Genomic DNA, 19,385 nt, shown 5'->3' on the forward strand with positions numbered 1-19,385 from the left:
AGAGAGGACACAAACAGATGGAGAAACATTCCATGTTCATGGTTAGGAAGAATTAATATCGTGAAAATGGCCATACTGCCCAAAGTAATTTACAGATTCAACGCTATCCCCATCAAGCTACCAATGACCTTCCTCACAGAACTGGAAAAAACCACCTTAAACTTCATATGGAACCAAAAGAGAGCCCGCATAGCCAAGTCAATTCTAAGCAAAAAGAACAAAGTGGGAGGCATCACACTACCGGACATCAAACTCTACTACAAGGCTACAGTAATCAAAACAGCATGGTACTGGTACCAAAACAGAGATATAGACCAATGGAACAGAACAGAGGCGTCGGAGGCGACACAACATATCTACAACCACCCGATCTTTGACAAACCTGAAAAAAACAAGCAATGGGGAAAGGATTCCCTGTTCAATAAGTGGTGTTGGGAAAACTGGCTAGCCATATGCAGAAAGCAGAAACTCGACCCCTTCCTGACAGCTTACACTAAAATTGACTCCAGATGGATTAAAGACTTAAACATAAGACCTAACACCATAAAAACACTAGAAGGAAACCTAGGCAAAACCATTCAGGACATAGGCGTAGGCAAGGACTTTATGACCAAAACACCAAAAGCATTGGCAACAAAAGCCAAAATAGACAAATGGGACCTAATCAAACTCCACAGCATCTGCACGGCAAAAGAAACAGTCAATAGAGTGAATCGGCAACCAACAGAATGGGAAAAAATTTTTGCAGCCTACCCGTTTGACAAAGGGCTGATATCCAGAATTTACAATGAGTTAAAAAAGATTTACAAGAAAAAAACAAGCCCATTCAAAAATGGGCGAAGGATATGAACAGATACTTTACAAAAGAAGACATACATGAGGCCAACAAACATATGAAAAAATGCTCATCATCACTGGTCATTAGAGAAATGCAAATCAAAACTACGTTGAGATACCATCTCACGCCAGTTAGAATGGCAATCATTAAAAAATCTGGAGAAAACAGATGCTGGAGAGGATGTGGAGAAATAGGAACACTTTTACACTGTTGGTGGGAGTGTAAATTAGTTCAACCACTGTGGAAAACAGTGTGGCGATTCCTCAAGGACCTAGAAATAGAAATTCCATTTGACCCAGCAATCCCATTACTGGGTATATATCCAAAGGATTATAAAGCGTTCTACTATAAGGACACATGCACACGAATGTTCATTGCAGCACAGTTTACAATAGCAAAGACCTGGAACCAACCCAAATGCCCATCGATGATAGACTGGACAGGAAAAATGTGGCACATATACACCATGGAATATTATGCAGCCATTAAAAACGAGGAGTTCACGTCCTTTGTAGGGACATGGATGAACCTGGAAACCATCATTCTCAGCAAACTGACACAAGAACACAAAATCAAACACCGCATGTTCTCACTCATAGGCAGGTGTTGAACAAGGAGAACACATGGACACAGGGAGGGGTGCACTATACATGGGGGTCTGTTGGGGGGGACAGCGGGGGGGTGGGGAGTTGGGGAGGGATAGCATGGGGAGAAATGCCAGATATAGGTGAAGGGGAGGGAGGCAGCAAATCACACTGCCTCGTATGCACCAATGCAACAACCTTGCATGTTTTTCACATGTACCCCAAAACCTAAAATGCAATTAAAAAAAATAAAAAATAATAAAAAAAAAGAATGTGAAAAAAAAAAGTTCTGATTTTTAACTTTTGTGGGTATATAGTAGGTATGTATATTTATGGGGTACATGAGATATTTTGATACAGGCATGCAATGCATAGTTATCACATCATGGAAAATGGGGTATCCATCCCTTCAGGCATTTCTCCTTTATGTTAGAAACAATCCAATTATACTAATTTAGTTATTTTAAAATGAACAATTAAATTATTATTGACTATAGTCACTCTGTTGTGCTATCAAATACTGTCTTATTCATTCTATTTTTTCATACTCATTAACCATCCCCACTGCCCCTCTGTTGCCTACTACCCTTCCCAGACTCTAGTAACCATCCTTCCACTCTCTGTCTCCATGAGTTCAATCATTTTGATATTTAGATCCCACAAATAAGTGAGAACATGTTTGTCTTTCTGTGCCTTATTTCACTTAACGCAATTACCTCCAATTCCATCCATGTTGTGGCAAACGACTGGATCTCATCCTTTTTTATGGATGAATAGTACTCTCTTGTGTGTATATACCACATTTTCTTTATCCATTCATCTGTTGATGGACACTTAAGTGGCTTCAAAATCTTGGCTATCGTGAAGAGTGCTGCAACACACATGGGAGGGCAGATATCTCTTTGATGTAAAGATTTCCTTTCTTTTGGGTATATACCCAGCAGTGGGATTGCTGGATCATATGGTAGCTCTATTTTTAGTTTTGCAAGGAACTTCTAAGCTGTTCTCCATAGTGGTTGTACTAATTTACATTCCCACTAACAGTGTACTGTGTTCCCTTCTCTCTACATCAACTCCAGCATTTGTTATTATCTGTCTTTTGGATAAAAGGCATTTTAACTGGGGTGAGATGATACCCTCCATGTTTATTCAAGGCCCTAGGGCTCTACAACCAGCAGGTGGTTAAAGTAGCCAATTTTATATCCATCCCTACAGGGCATAAGTTTCCCTAAGCTCTGGGTGAGTCCAGAGATGCTGTTTGGGAGCCAAGGATTGGAGTCAAAAACTTTAGACATTTTCTTGGTGTTCTACTCTGTTACAGTTAAGCTAGCACTCAAACCACAATACAAAGTCTTTCACATTCTTGTTTCCCCTTTACACAAGTACAGGAGCCTTTCCAGGTGGCCACCACCATCACCGGCACACAGCAGGTTCTTCCAAGCCATCACTGATGTTCACTTAAAGCTCAAGGGCTCATCAGTCAGGCTGTAGTGAAAGCTGCAAAGCCTGGGACTCCCCTTTCAGGGGAATGGGCTCCTCTCTGGCCTAGGGCAGGTCCAGAAATGCTGTTCAAAAGCATAGACCTGGACTTGGGGACCCAAGAGCCTGCTTGTTGCTCTACCCCACTGTGGTTGAACTAGTGCAAGACAAAGTCCCCTTTACTTTTCTCTCTGCTTTTCTCAAGCAAAAGGAATCTTTCGCTGTAGCCACCATAGCTGGGAATGTGCTTGGAGACACCTGAAGTCAGTATGTTTCAGAGCCCGAGGTCCATGGTATACTATCTGGTTATTGCTGCTGGTTATTCAGGGCCCCGGGGCTCTTTAGTCGGCACATGACAAATCCTGCCAGGACCGTGTTTTTCTGCTCAAGTCAGTGGGTTTCCTTTTGGCCCAGGATGTGTCTAGAAATGTCTTCCACGAGCCAAGGTACAGAATGGGGAGTGTTATGACTCTGATCAGTGCTCTATGCTCCTGTGGCTGAACTGATATCCAAGTTGCAAGATAAAGTCCTCTTTACTCTTAACTCTCCCCTCCTTAAGCTGAAAGGAGTCAGTCACTTTTGTTGCTGCCAGCACTGTTGTTGCTGCTGGCTGGGATTGGGGGAGGGCTGGCACAAGCACTTCCTCAGCCCCCTAGTCCGGCTCTGAGCCCAGCCCAGCATGAGGACTTGCCTAGAAATTGCAGTCCTTGTGTCCTAGACTCCCTTTCAGGTTTACCTAGGAACTCAAAGCACTTTGGTCCACAGATGGAAGGCTTGCTGAAAAACTCAAGCTCTGACTGTGGGATGGGTAATTCCCTACTCCAAATGCGCAGATTCTGTCCCTGTGCCACATGGCTGTTGCTGTATACTGGGGAAGACGTGGCATCAGTGATTCAAGACTGTCTCTCCTCCCCTCCTCACTGCCTCTTTCAGCAATATGAAGTTACAGTTAGGTACTGTGATTGCTCACCTGGTTTTTGGTTCTTGTGACTTGACTCTTCTTTTCTGTATGCAGATAGTTGTTAAAATCTGATGTTCCTGCAGTGGGGGACAAATAGTATAGGCTCCTATTTTGCCATCTTGCTCCATCCCACCTGCACACTTTCTGTCCTGAACATTAGCATTGCTGTGAATTTTTGGCCCTGTGCAGAAATTTTGGAATGCAAGCCTTATTCCTGATAAATTGAAAACATTAATTTTTATTTCTCCTATTCCAAGGGGGATATCTGAGGGAAAAGAAGGGCACTGGTAGGGATTTTCTTTTTCTCTGAATTTTTCTATGTCCTTTTCACAGTTCTTATGAAGACAGAAAAATTGGCTCACCTGACTAAGGGCCCTTGTTGAAAATAACTAATCTTCAGCTACTCAGCTAATTTCTGCAAAATAGAGGATTTAGCTGAAAGGGAGTAGAATAAAAATGCAAACTTTTATAAGCCTTATACCAGGGTCAAGACTAGACAAATGTATGAAGACAATGTTTGGCATTGGTATCCTTGACTTCTCCTTTCACTGTTCTCTTCCATCATCTTGCACATACAGTGTTCTCAAATGCCCAATTTATAAATGCATTAACTACTTTAGGAGTATTTGCTTGTCAATAAGTGACACAGAACAAAGTCAGAGGAATATGTAAATTGCCAGTTTTAGAAATTTATAAATCTGTAAGCAATACGAGGAAGGTGTTTATAAACACATGACTTTCTCTACCCAAACAAGACAGTTTGATGTGGTAAAATGAACACTAGATAAGTGTAGTAGACACAGGATTTTAAATCCATTCTTCCTTTTTGAGTAATAGTATAATAGTATTCCAATGTCCTTTTGTGGAATTATTTCCCCTATTAAGTGCAAATTTGGTGAGACCGTGAATCAAAGCACCTGCCTCCACTGGCCAGGGTGTGGATGAATGCCAAGGTAGGTCAATCTGACTATTTATTCCTAATTCTTTAACTCTTTAATGGAATTATGCAGAGATAAGGGTAAAACATGACACCTCTTATTCAATGATGGCTCTCTTTCAGTTCCTACTCCTGAGACTAACAAAGCTAACTGGTTTTTGTTTTTTCTGATGTTGGTACTCCAGGCTTTGCTTTACTTCTGTGAGCACCCATAGTCTTCCAGCATGATTATTTTTGCTTAGGTTAGCCAGGGAAGCATCTATTGCTTACAACTAAAGACTCACATAAGATTCGAGGTATTAGGAAGCATGATGGCTCTCTGTGAAATACTTAGTGTCTCTGGCTCTATTTTTGCATATGTGAAAAGGGTGTGGTAGGATGACATGGTTTCTAATTTCTTCTCTAACTCTAAAGGGAAATAAATATATAAAGCTAGGCCTCCTTAAAAGCCACTAATAATTCTGAACATATGCCTATTCCTAGATGAATAAGTTGGGGGTTAATACACTTTCCCATTAACTGTGACTTCTAATTTGGTCTCTTAGCATGCCTTCAGCCTCTAGGCCCTGGAGTCCATTTAAGGTCATTTAGGCAGAGGCCACATCTGTGGTATCTGAATTATCTGGCTAAGCATCCTGTAACTCATTGGGTATTTGCCAACCACATGCTAGATCAGGGTCTGTCAGAATGCCCTCATTTTGAAAGACTATTTAAATGGCAAGAAAAATTAGATCTGAGAAAGAAAAACATGGGTAAAGAGCTCAAGGAATTGGCACAGCTGGGTATCATTAGCAATAATCAAACCTTATCCAGTATAAAAAGCAAAAGAAAGCGATGATATAGGAGCAGTGTGTGTATGTAAGTTTATGTATGTATTTATGTGTGTTTGTATAAATGTATGTATCTGCATAATAATGTAAATGTATAAAATTTTTTAAAATCTTGGTTTCTTTGACTGCTTTCCCTCCTCACTCTGAACTTGGATCTTTCTACTGTATCCCAGTGGGAGTGTTTGATGTATTGAAATCATCTTAGAATTTCACAGTCTTTGAGGCAGCAACTTTGATGCTGCAGACACAGAGGAGGGCTAAATAAATACATTATTAACAGGAAAAAATGTGCAAATACTAAATAGTTGCTGGAGAATCTAAGTTCTAAAAACATATGCATGAAAGATTCACATCTTTTTTTCTCCAGTTATTACAAAATTTATAATGACTAATCTTTTATTATAAAGTAATACTATTATTTTAGAAAATAAAAACTTGGAAAATATATGAAGTATATATAAAGGAACAAATTAATGTTACCTATACTCTTACCACTCACAGCTATTAACAAGTAACATTTCTGAACATTTTCATTAATTTGCAGAAGGCAGTTTTTAATGAAAGAATCCAAATTTGGAATTTACTGAGCTTAATTTGGAAATTCTTAATTGCAGACATGCATTTGGTCACCAATTTGATAAACAGAAATAAGAGTTCCCTTAGTATCCTTTAATTTTGCTTTATAAATAGACTTTAAAATCACTGTTCTACAAATTTTCTTTTTGAAGCTTAAATTTAGCATTTTACATTTGCGCCCTCCAAATCCATTCTCTTTAACCCACTCTATTGCACCAATCTCTGCTCACCTTCAAGTGTAAGCCCAAAGCCCCTCCAACCACACAAATCCATACCACACATTAAGATAGGAAGAGACAGTCAATAATAATTGAACACTTACTATGTGGCAGGCTCTACACCAAAGGCTATATATATATATGTATGTGTATGTACACACACACACACACACAAAATAGGTTGATCCTCAAATCCAAAGGTTTTTTTTTAATGTGTCATCTTGTTTAATCCTTCTAAAACCTTATGAAATAGATATTATTCATATGCTTACTTTACTGATGAAGAAACTAAATTTCCAAGAGATCAAGTGACTTGCTCAAGATGGTCATAAGCTAGTTACTGGTAAAGCTGACATTTCAGCTCAGGTCTACTTGATTCCAAAATCACTATGCTACTGCAACATATAAGGACTAAGAAAAAAACAGTGGCCATGCCTAGACAAAATTGTGAAGAAGACAAAAGTCTGTATTTTGTGCTCTTAATTCCCAGCCAATAGAAACCCATTTTGAAAATATAGAATTGATGAGAAGGAGAGTATTCATTAAAGGTTTTCTGTATTAAGTATTAAGGTGGGTGGGATGCTCTGAACATTATGATGTTCATTAGGAACATTGATGTCTAGGACATTGGAGCTCACAGTATGCTTAGTATAGTCTAATTTAATTCCTTCAATTTACAGATTAAAAAACTGAGGCCTGGAGAGATGAGGTTACAATTTCTTGTCAATAGAGCATTGTAATTATAATTCTACAGCCTAGACTCTGGGTTCCTTTTTCTTTCAATCTACAGATTCCTGAAAACACCAAGGCCTTTTTGTTTCATAATGGAGATGAATCTGATGAAGCAGAATGACTTTGAATTAACTTTAGAGGGTATTGCTTGTATATCTGCTAGATGATTTTTCTCTAGGTTCAGCTATTTTAGGTCAAAGCCAAATAGTGACTAATATTTACTTTATAGGCTTTGTGATATTATATCTTTTTGATATTTTATCAGAATCACTTGAGATTTAATCAATGCATAGCTTTTCCTGTACCATCTATGTGTTATAATTTATATGTAGTTGATAAGGTAGAAGTTATGCCTGATACGATTTCACATTTCAATGTGTGTTCTTTTTTTCTATTTGGCTCTCTGGTTTAACTTTTAAAATGGAAACATGTATTGAATACAAAGAGTAACTAAATGAAACAACAGTATAAAACACAGTCTCTTCCTTTAGTTTAACAGAAGCAGTCCAGAAAGAAAAGCTAGAATGAGGCATATAGTTTTATACCTGTTTGAATCCCTATGATTTTCTCTTAAATGTACTTAACCTTGGAAGAGTTCATTCTGAATATTCCCATCATTACTCCAGTGCTTCTCCTCAATCCAGAACTCAAAACCATGCATTTAAACCACTTTACCTTCAGACTGTACTACCCACCCCCCACTTTTTTTTTTTTAGCCATAAGCTTGATCTTGAACCTCTGGGCTTGACTACTTAAAATAATTAGGATGCAAAAATAACAAGAACATTTCTCATTAGGATAGAAATGACGAGGACAAAATGTCCATTTAGTTTTATTTTGATAAAGTGAGCTGGAATTCCCAGATTGAATAAGGATAGTGAGGGCAAATGCTATCAGATTTGTGGATTTATCAAGTAATTCTGTAGATATCATTTGACTAAACATATGTTTTGCAAAACTAAGCTCTGTCAGCACCACACCCAGGATATTTACTACAGTGTGCATTTCAAATGAACATATATGGATTTTCTATACTGATGCATTTTCAAGTTAGCTGAAGGTGTGGGTTGTGTTAAATGCAGAGGAAATCTAAATCCTGGATGAAAAATGAAGGTGATGGGCACCTATAATTTGTATATCTAGCAATCTATCAAAAGCGTAGTAAGTAATGAAGGAATGGTCACCTTTATAAATCTCTAGCATTTAAGAACACTTATAAGTTAAACAAACTAAATAAATAATTACAAATTATAAAATTTCTGTAAAAAAAACAAACAGGGAACTCTGGTAGGGAATATCTGGGTTAAAGGGGATAGGCAAAGAAGACGCCTGTCAAGAGATGACATTTAGATGGAATGCATGATGAAGTAGGGAGCCCATGGTGCTCTTGGTTCCTACCATTATTGAGTTACAGGCCTGGGCTAAATTTTTTATATATTATTATTCAATAGCTCCATAATATGATACCACATTACAAATGAGAAAACCAAGGGCTTCATTACCCAGGTCACAAAACTGGTAAGAGATCTGGGATGGGAGAATGATCTGGCATCTGAGTCTAGGGTTTACACCTTTTGAAGCAGTAATTCCATTTCTTGGAAAAATATCAATAAGGAATAACCAGAAATTTAGACACAAATTTACCTAACAAGATAATTCTCTGAACTCATTTTAAAAATTACAGTAGTCTTTTATTTGGGAGCTGAGTAAGGATTTCAGATTGAGCTTATAGTTTCATTTAATAATACTCTTTATCTTCCTTATAAAAAATGATTCAGTGGTTTGTAATATATTCATAGAGTTGTAAAATCATCACTACAATCAATTGTAGAACATTTTCATCAACCTGAAAAGAAACCCCATACTCTCTGGCCTCCCACTACTCCCCAGACCTAGGCAATCACTAAACATGTTGTTATAGATTAGCCTATTTCATATACATTGAATTGTATATATACTTTGGTCATTTGTGACTGGTTTCTTTTATTTAGAATAATTTCCCAAAGTTCATCCCTGTTATAGCATGTATTAGTATGGATATACCACATTTCATTTATCCATTCATTAGTTGCTGGCGATTTAGGTTGGTTCTACTTTTTAAGCCATACAGAACTATGAGTCAATTAAACCTCTTTTGTTTATAAATTACCCAGTCTCAGGTAGTATTTTTATAGCAGTGTGAGAACAGACAAATACAGAGGCTATAAAATAGTCACCATCAAAATTCTAGAAAAATTCTTTATCAGATTGTATATAGAGAAAGTCAAGGAAGTAGAGCTAGAAACATGTGAAAGGCAAGAAATAACTACAGAGGAGATGGGTTTTGAGTAATGAAAGAAAGTCTTTCTGTTAGATGTTAGTCTGAAAGATGCTCTTTTTCTTCCCACTATCTAAAGCTAGTGAGAGCTATAGGGTTATCCTAAACACAATTAAAGAAAGCACTCTCAGACATTTTTCAGGAAGCTGTAATGAAGAATATTTTTACATAATGGGCACATCTCTGATATGTCCTTAGTGCAAATCCACATTTGTCCAAAATTAAATAAGAACAGAAAACCTAGGGCAATAGAAAATATATTTGATGAAATCCATGTAGCTTGGTTTGAAAGTTATACTTTTAATGACTATTAAATAAGGCAGGCAGAGAGAATGAGAATTCTTGTCCAGTTTGAATATTAGTCTTGATCTATGGAATCAAGATCTAATTGACCCACCTAGATTATGGTTATGTAGTAATGAAAAGTAATGAAAAGACGCCTTAGAAAAATTACCCAAAACTTGGAAATGAGGCAAAAACAAAAACAAAACAAAATGGTGGCAGCATGACTTTCAATATGAAACAGCAGAAAAGGCCACCCAAGTATTGTTCCTCTCAATGCTACTGTAATTATAGGCTCAGACTCAGTAAGTCACTCATTAACTTAGAGACTTTGTCAGGTAGAGATGGTGGTAATTTCTGCTGGAACAGATGACTATAGAGATTTATGGCCTATTGGTCATTATCAGTTTATATCTAACCCAGCAATCTTATCCTAACATTTGTTTGTTAAATTTCCCATAAGTAATCCAGCTGCTTAACTGCTTTAACCTCTCATAACATCTTATTGATTGTCTCATAATTTTATATTTGCTTGAGAGTCATGGTTTTACTTTTTGAAAATTATACTTTAACAAGAGTAGTCCATCATTACTCAGATTTATTTTTCATTAATAACCATTGAAGTAGGATTGCTATTTCTATGTTACTAGCAATTTGCCATGAATACTTACTTCTAATACTTGACTTATAATTCTATGTATACTTTTGCTTGTTAGTTAAACCTTCACAGAGGACATTTTCTTCTTTTAAACTGGTACTTTTGCAAAATAATCCTCAAAAGTTTTATAGGTAAAATACTCAAATTTGATAAATACAATTAACATTTACAGTCAGGACTCTACTGCCCAGAGTAGACAGACTAAGTAAGCAATGGCCAATTTAGTGCTGCAGCCGAGTGAAGTTGACATCATCACAGATCCTTCTAGATCTGATTTCCTCCTTTGCCTCATTCTCCTTTTATCTTTCTGTATACACTTTGCAGGGTATTTTGAGACAGGTTTTTTTAAAGAACAGTTGAGTTGGCCAGTATTTTACATCTGTTTGCCTGCCATTGTGATTTGCCATTCACTAAAGTGAATGGATACCCAATTACCAACAGCACCATATACCCTAGGGTTCTATACAGGATAGTGTGCCACTGATTGAAAAGAATGTTGACTCCCATTTGACAAACAGTGCTCATTAATGAATTACTTCATTTCTTACACTAGATTTTTTTTTATTAGCATATACTGGTGCCATTTTATTTTGTTTTTTTTTTTCTTATACTTTAAGTTCTGGGATACATGTGCAGAACATGCAGGTTTGTTACATAGGTATACACGTGCCATGGTGGTTTGCTGCATCCATCACCCTGTCATCTACATTAGGTATTTCTCCTAATGCCCTCCCCGTCCCCCTACTCCCTGCTATTCCTCCCCTAGCCCTCACCCCCCAAATAGGCCCCGGTGTGTGATGTTCCCCTCCCTGTGCCCACGTATTCTCATTGTTCAACACCCACCTATGAGTGAAAACATGCGGTGTTTGGTTTTCTGTTCTTGTTACACTAGAAGTTAATGACAGATAGTTGACATTGTTTTGAATTATGAGGAAATTTTTGATATGAATAAAGTGGACTGATAGCAAAACATTCACTTACTGATCACATCTCACGTATAATTCTGCATAAGGTGATGCTCATTGACTGAAGGTAATGTGTATTTATTATGCTAATGTCCTGTGAAAATAACAACTTTAAAAATTCCCAGCTCAAAGTATCCTGCTTAACAGTTGAAAGTGATAACTTGAGCTTTACCAGGGGGTTGTATCAACCCATTACTATTTTTCACTTTTGTAAGAAAACCCAAAATAGCTGAAAAGTACATACTCTAATTTTGCCTAATTATTGTGTAACATCATGTGCCTTATATTACTGCTATCTCTTGTACACAAACCATCAGTCATCTTAGTCATCTTTCTGCAATGGCAGGAGAGGGTGTGTGCAGGGAGGTGGGGGTGAGTGGGGGGACCACGGAGTTGCTATGTTACTGAAAAACGACTAGAGGTTTCCTTTGTGTTTTATGTTTACTTTCTGTAGGCAAGTCAAATCATTGACAGAGTCTTGAATTCTTAAGTCCTTCCAAATTCTCAAGTCTTCTCACTGTGTCCTGATACTTTAACCTTTTCTAAAAAAGGTATCTGGCTTTTATCAGACACTAATAGATGCTTGATGTTTGGCCAGTTAACATTTTCCTTCTAGATTTCCTTATCTTGAGAAGTGGTTATTGAAGTAGGTGATTGGGAAGATTCCTTTAACTAAGCATTTTCGAATCTTTCATTTAGGCCTTGGCCTAGTTATATTCAAGGATTTATAGGCTCTAACTAATTTGTGAGTTTTCTCTTAAAATAATAACACTCTACCTTAGTGTTTATAGTTTATAAATCACTCTAGCAACAGGCTTGTTCCCTCATACCTAACAATGTGTGGTGCATAGTTGGTGCTCAGTGTATGTTTGTTGTGAATTAATATAACCATCTATAGGGCCGGGTGCGGTGGCTCAAGCCTGTAATCCCAGCACTTTGGGAGGCCGAGGCGGGTGGATCAGGAGGTCAAGAGATCGAGACCATCCTGGTCAACATGGTGAAACCCTGTCTCTACTAATACAAAAAAAATTAGCTGGGCATGGTGGCGCGTGCCTGTAATCCCAGCTACTCAGGAGGCTGAGGCAGGAGAATTGCCTGAACCTAGGAGGCGGAGATTGCGGTGAGCCGAGATCGCGCCATTGCACTCCAGCCTGGGTAACAAGAGCGAAACTCCGTCTCAAAAAAAAAATATATATATATATATAACCATCTATAAATGTTCAAACCTTCCTAGCTTAGGTGTGGTTTTTTTCAAGTATTAGAACAATAATAGATGAGAAAAACGTTTGGCCTTCACACATTTTCCTTCTGGACATGAGTTAATTGTGTCCATTATAGTGTGTGAAAGGAAAATAAACATTGGGGCCCCCAAATCATTAAGCTAAAGGGGAAAGTCAAGCTGGGAACTAGTTAGGGCAAACCTGCCTCCCATCCTATTCAAAGTCACCCCTCTGCTCCCTGAGATAAATGCATATCTGATTGCCTCCTTTGGAAAGGCTAATCAGAAACCCAGAAGAACGCAACTATTTGTCTCTTATGTACCTATGACCTGGACGCCCCTTCCCCTGCTTTGAGTTGTCTTGCCTTTGCTTTGAGTTGTCCCACCTCCGGACAGAACCAATGTTCATCTTACACATGTTGACTGATATCTCATGACTCCCTAAAATGTATAAAATTAAAATGGACTCTGACCATCTTAGGCACATGTCGTCAAGACCTCCTGAGGCTGTGTCGTGGGTGTGAGTCCTCAACCTTGGCAAAATACACTTTCTAAATTAACTGAGACCTGTCTCAGATACTTGGGGTTCACAAGTGGAAGATTAATCATTTCTTAAGTGATTTGCAAAGAAAGAGCACTAGATTTGAACAGAGAACTGGTTTCTAGTCTGGCTTTGCAAGTCAGTTTAACAAGTCTTTTATCTGCAAAACAATAATAATATTTCATAGTGTTGTGATATATTTGAGGCACTTCATCATCTGTGAGGTGCTTTACAAATGTGAGATATTTTTCATTCTTTGGTTAACTAATGTTGGGACTCAGAAAGCAATATACCCAAAGACTGACACTTTGACATACTGAGAGACCTTAGAAGATGCCTTGGATTCATGGTCTTTCTAACCTCGTCTTGTTCTCCCACAGCCCTGCCCCCGGCCTATGCAGGGAGGGACTGTCTATGAAATTTCCTTATCAGACCAAAAAAGCTTCTTTCCAAAAAAAAAAAAAAAAAAATGCAATTGTCTTAAATGGTCTCCCTAGGGATCTTATCAAATACCAGGAAATATTAACATCTGGAGAAGAGAAGAGACTGGGAGTTATTACCACAGCAGACAGACTTTTTTTTTTTTAGAGAAGTGGTCTTGCTATGTTGCCCAGTCTGGAGTGCAGTGACTATTGATAGGCACCATCATAGTACACTATAGGCTCAAATTCCTGGGCTCACTGCCACCACACCTGGCTAAAGACTTTTTATCTTTTCTTTGAAAGGAAGCTCCAAGAGATTACTTGAGTAACCTTATTTGCATACTAAGACAACTTTGTTCCTGTACAGCTCTACCTCCTGCCTCCCAGGTCCACGTATCTCTCCTCTATGAAAAAGGGCAAGTAGATAAGCTTTTGTCCCCCATTGGGTTATTGGGTAATCATTTTCCTTCAAATCCCCCATGCTATGAATGTTAAAATAAAATGTTGTATGCCTTTTCTCCTATTAATCTGCCTTTTGTCAGTTTTCAGTGAACCTTCAGAAGGTAAGGGAGAAGTTTTCCCTTGGTCCCTATACTTACACAATTCTACATACTAAATTTTTTTATTAAAATTAAACTATTAATCTTTTTTTTAAAAAAACCTATTAATCCTTTTTTTTTTTTTTTTTTGAGACAGGGTCTCTGTCACTCCGCTGGAGTGCAGTGACACAAACATAACTCACTGTAGCCCTGACTTCTTGGGCTCAAGCAATCCTTCTGCCTCAGCCTCCCAAGTAGCTGGGACTATAGGTGCATGCCACCATGCCCAGCTAATTTTTAATTTTTTTGGAATGATGGGGTTTTGTCATGTTCCCCAGGCTAATATCTATTAATTCTTTTCCCTGGGGATTGAAGGAGAAAACTGGAAAGACTGATAGTCTTCTGCTAACACAACCAAGCCTAACAACCAGAGCAGTTATGACAAGGTTGAAGTTCATTCATCAGAAGTCAATGAGATTGAAGTATTAACCTCTCTAATGGTTTTGCTCACTTTAATAATGGTAACTGGCCAATTAGACTGGTCATTGACATTCATTATAAAGATGGCCATAACAGATGTTATCAGCTCCACTAGAGGTAATTTAAAGAAAAAACAATACAGGACTAGAAGCTAGGATGCCTAGGTTTAATCTCCTGCCAAAGAGAAAACATGTGATTTAAGGTTAATCACTCAGCCTTTTTGAGCCTATTTACACTTCTTTCTATGAAATTATGGTTTAGAGTAAATGACTTTTATGTTTCTCATTCGGTGTCATTGTGATTCCTTTTTCAGCCATGTCTCCCAATGATGGAGCTGAGGTAAGTATTTCCCTTTCATTACATTTTTTTATTACACTTTTATATCTCAAATTTATCTGGAACAGCATTTTAAACTGTTTCTTATTTTGTGCCTATGGATCATTGCATTTTAGGTTAGTCAGAATACCAGTCCTGGCTTTTATGATTTGATGTTTGAAAGAATGCTTCCAAAGGAAATTTAAAGAAACTGATAATTAAAGTTATCAGTTCAGAGAATAAATTAGGCAGGTTCTTTTAACAACAAAAATGATGTTCTCAACACAGTCTAAGCCAAAATGATCGTATTCTAAGATGATGCATACCTAAACCATAGAATGAGACTTCCGATTTAATTAGATCAGATAAGAAGGTTTTTCATCAATAACACATCATCACCCAAGCTTAAAAATATTTTGAAAGTGAGATACCACCACATTCTAACCTCATCTTTACAGAGAGAAATTTTGCTTAGGGGAATCAAATAAGTATGCTACATCTTGACATTAAAACTGACAAGGCTGGTGAACTGTCTTCTAAAGCAACTGAAGAAAGTGTTTTCCCTTGAAATGTTTAAATGTTAATTAGCCTGGTGAGGCTATTTATAAATTAGCCTTAAGGAACTAAATTGATTCAGAGCCTGCTTATAATGTCACATACCTTGTCACCACTTACTCATTTACCGGTCAACCTTCCTTGGCTGCCACAAAGGCCAAATAAGCAAGAAGTAAAAAGAGAAATGCCTCGAGACTAGAAAATTTTCTTGAAGTAGGATCAAGCAGGATGGGAGCTGAATACTGAGTCTCTGCAGCTGGCTACCTGCAGCGGCTGGGCTAGTGTCTACTATATTGAGTACATTGCTACTGGCATCAAATCAGGGTATGGTTAGCAAGAAAGAGGAGGAAATGGCTTCTGGTTAGGCTTCTGGTTTGTTGTATATTATCCAACATACCCACAACTGATTGAATTCCTCTAAGTGAGTACCTTTTCAATCATGATTTCCAACCTTTTCTTATAAGCAACAGACCCCTAAACAAAAAGAAATCTTTGCAAAATAGAAAAAAAAAAAAAACCCCAAAAACTAACAACTTCTTTCACTTGAGCATTCTAATGTGGGAAAGCAGAATATGCCACCCCAAAATATAAAGGATTGTTGAGCTGAAGATAATTAAGAGGATACAGGAAAGCTCTCTGCCTTCCTTTTATAAGCCTAAAAGCAGGACACTGATTTACAAAGACAAAAGAGAGGTATTCAACCCGTGACTCCCCCAAGTCCCTCCATCCCTTCCCCAACCCTCTGCTACCAGAGAGAACAAAGGTTTAAACTTTGTTAACCACTGAAGATAATTTGTCATTCCAGAGAGGTACCTGCGGAATCTACATTTACAAGCTTTACTAACTAGACTTTATCAACCATGTATTTACCTTTCCACAAATTTTAGCACCTAAAAACTCAAAGTCCTTTTCCTTTGTCTTGTCATGTCTCTAAAAATTTACTTTTCTTTCTTGAAGATGCTATATAAACTGGAAGCCAAAGCCACCTCTAGAAGAACTATTTATTCTCTGGATGTCTCCCATATAAATATATAAAATATATGTGTTAATAAACTTCTGTCTTTTTCTTGTTAATCTGTCTTTTGTAACAGGGGTCTGTTCCAACTAAGAACCTATGGGAGTTATTACTGCCCTACAGGTAACTGCAATGGAATCATAGAACTCTGCCGAACAGTTTGTAAACTATTTTTCTAGTTGATCAGTTTTTCTGAAATTATGACACCCAAAAAGAAAGGTATAATTTAGGGCTAGTTTTGCAAACACAGAATTGATCTATCAGCTTACTCTTCTATATCTGGTAGATTTTTTTTAAACTCGCTTTCTGTTCACCTACCCATCAGATTAACCAAACTCTACATTACCTCAGTAAACTTACCCATAAGGCCCATAGTGCTGAAGACCAAGACTGGGGAGGCTATTCTCCAGTATATGCTACATGTCTGCTCTGCCAGTCTAGTTAGTATTTACTAAGACTCAGTGTGCTTCCCCAAGCTGTTGTGCTTGTAAAAATATACTTTGAATATTATATAAACAAAAACACATAAAAATAAAAGTGTTATTGTTTTATGAAAATCTAAATGCTGCAGAACTAAATGTAAGAGCTACAACTACAAAACATATAGATGAAAATGTAGGAGACAATCTTTGAGACCTTTGGATAAGCTAACATTTCTTAGATGTGACACAAAAAGCTTAATTACAGAAGAAACAAATAATAAATTGGACTTCATCAATGTGAAAAACTTTTAATATTCAAAAGAAAATGAAAAGGCAACACATTGAGAGAAAATATCTGCAACACATATGTCTGATTTAAGAAATATCCACAATAATAAAGAATGAATAAATAACTCACACAATTGAATAATAATGAGATAAACAACCCAATGTTTAAAAAAATTAATCAAAAGCATTGAACAAATTAGTAAATGGAGGGTGAATGGTAAGACCTGGTTTCCCACTGTTGGAGAGGAAAGTTACAAATCAGCAAGAAGAGAAGGCTAGAATGACTCCTGTGGTGCTGGATTACTGTTGGAGCTAATCAGTATGGATTAGCTTAATATATATACAAACGGATAGATACAGCAATCATGAGAGATGTCTGAATGTCAGTGAGTTAGTATACATAATTACCTAGCTCTTTCTACTAAGAGGTCTTAAAAGTAATGTTTCTGTAACACTAAGTAGTGCCATTGCCCAAATCTTGGTTTCTAAATCTTATTCTCCAATTAAAAGAACCAGGGCTCCTTGGAGAAACAGCTGATTCTAGTACTGGGACACGGAAAATATAAGATGAGCTTGGAACATCTTGTAGTGCCAGAAAGTAGGGAAGTGCTCCTTCCTTAACCCCTCCAGACAAGGGCAGGGTCCTGTATAAGGGACACAAGAGCTATACTGAAGAAATACTTGATGTTTAAAGTTGGAACAATTTGATCAATAAAATAAATATAGTAAAGGCATATAACCCAAAGAATAAATAGTCCCATATCTATACTGATATAAATCAATGACTGAATAAATAATGTAGGAAAAGAGACAAATCTTTATTACAGAATTCCAAACAATATAGATCCCCCTCCTCCAGGAGGTGGAGCCTAGTTCTTCCCACTCCTCCCTTCTGAATGTGGGCGTGACTTAGTGATTCATGCCAAGGAATAGAGTATGGGAGGAGAAAATAGTAACTTGACAATGGAAAAGCCTGTAAACACTACCTTAACCAAGTGATGAAGATTAACATCACAGGTAATGTCATGTGAATATCATGTGCCCCCTAATATAATGCAATGAAAAAGGCACTTCATCTGTGTGTTATTCATTTCAAAACTCCATGACCCCAGCCCAATCAAAAGAAAAACATCAGACAAACACAATTTGAGGAACATTATACACAATACCTGACTAGTACTCCTCAAAACTTTCAAGGTTATGAAAAACAACTAAACACTAAGAAACTGTCAGAAACCAGAGATAACTAAGGAGCTATGACCACTAAATGCAATGTAGTATCCTGGATGATGAGATCTTAGAACAGAAAAGGCAAATAAATGGAAAACGTGGTGAGATTCAAATAACACCCGGACCTTAGTTGATAGCAATATACTAAGGTCTGTTTCTTACAAATGTACTATCACAGCGTGAGTGTATAACAGTAAGGGAAACTAAAACTGGGTGAAGGGTCTAAGGGTACTCTCTGCACTATCTTACAACTTTTATGCAACTGTAAAATCATCCCAAAGTAAACAGTTTATTTTTTAAAAAACAAACTCATAACAACCAAAAATGTAATTACTCATTTAATGAATATACTACCTCTAAGCCAAAAAGTGGCAAACACTGGAAAACACTGAAATATTTGACAAATAGAATAAGATATAGAAGAGAATGCTATTCAAGAAAAGTCAGCTTTGGAAGCCAAAATTAAAACAGTGCACTCAGACTTTGTTCCCTCCCTCTTACTCTCACGCAAAGGGAGAGAAATGACTCCTCCTAGTATTCCATACTCTATATGGTCAGAGTTATTCTCTAGCAGTAAACTATTTAGAAATAATCTCCAAAAGTATAGCCTTGATCTTAACCCTACAGCCTTTGCTGGGTCCCCAGAAAAAAAAATTTTGAACCAGTGGTAAATTTTTTTTGGGTAATTAGCTTTTTCAAATATAATCTATGAAATATAGATTGTATTGTTCTTTCAAATGCAAATATTCCAAACATCATTTTCACTTATAACATTTACAGAAATTCTTCAAATGGTAATGGTCCTAATTATTACTTGATTTTTCTTCCGACCCAATTACATGCTGGTCTGTGACTGGGGCAGAGAGAGAAACTCATCCCAGTTGCACCAGACAGGATTGTGTAGGAGATTTGGTTTGCAGCTACAGTCTGCTAAGGAATAGTAGGTGGGGCCACTAGTCAGAGCTGTCTGGAGACCAGGTTT

General features: G+C 37.4%; 1 pseudogene; it reads right to left on the reverse strand.

Annotated features, from left to right (window-relative positions):
• Window positions 1-18,874: 18,874 nt before the first annotated feature.
• LOC135275572 (small nucleolar RNA U3) lies at window positions 18,875-19,014 on the reverse strand (annotated as a pseudogene).
• Between the last annotated feature and the right edge of the window lie 371 nt (window positions 19,015-19,385).

This window comes from Aotus nancymaae, unplaced genomic scaffold (assembly GCF_030222135.1).
Source record: "Aotus nancymaae isolate 86718 unplaced genomic scaffold, 86718_ANA_hifiasm-v0.15.2.pri h1tg000016l, whole genome shotgun sequence".
NCBI lineage: Eukaryota > Metazoa > Chordata > Mammalia > Primates > Aotidae > Aotus > Aotus nancymaae.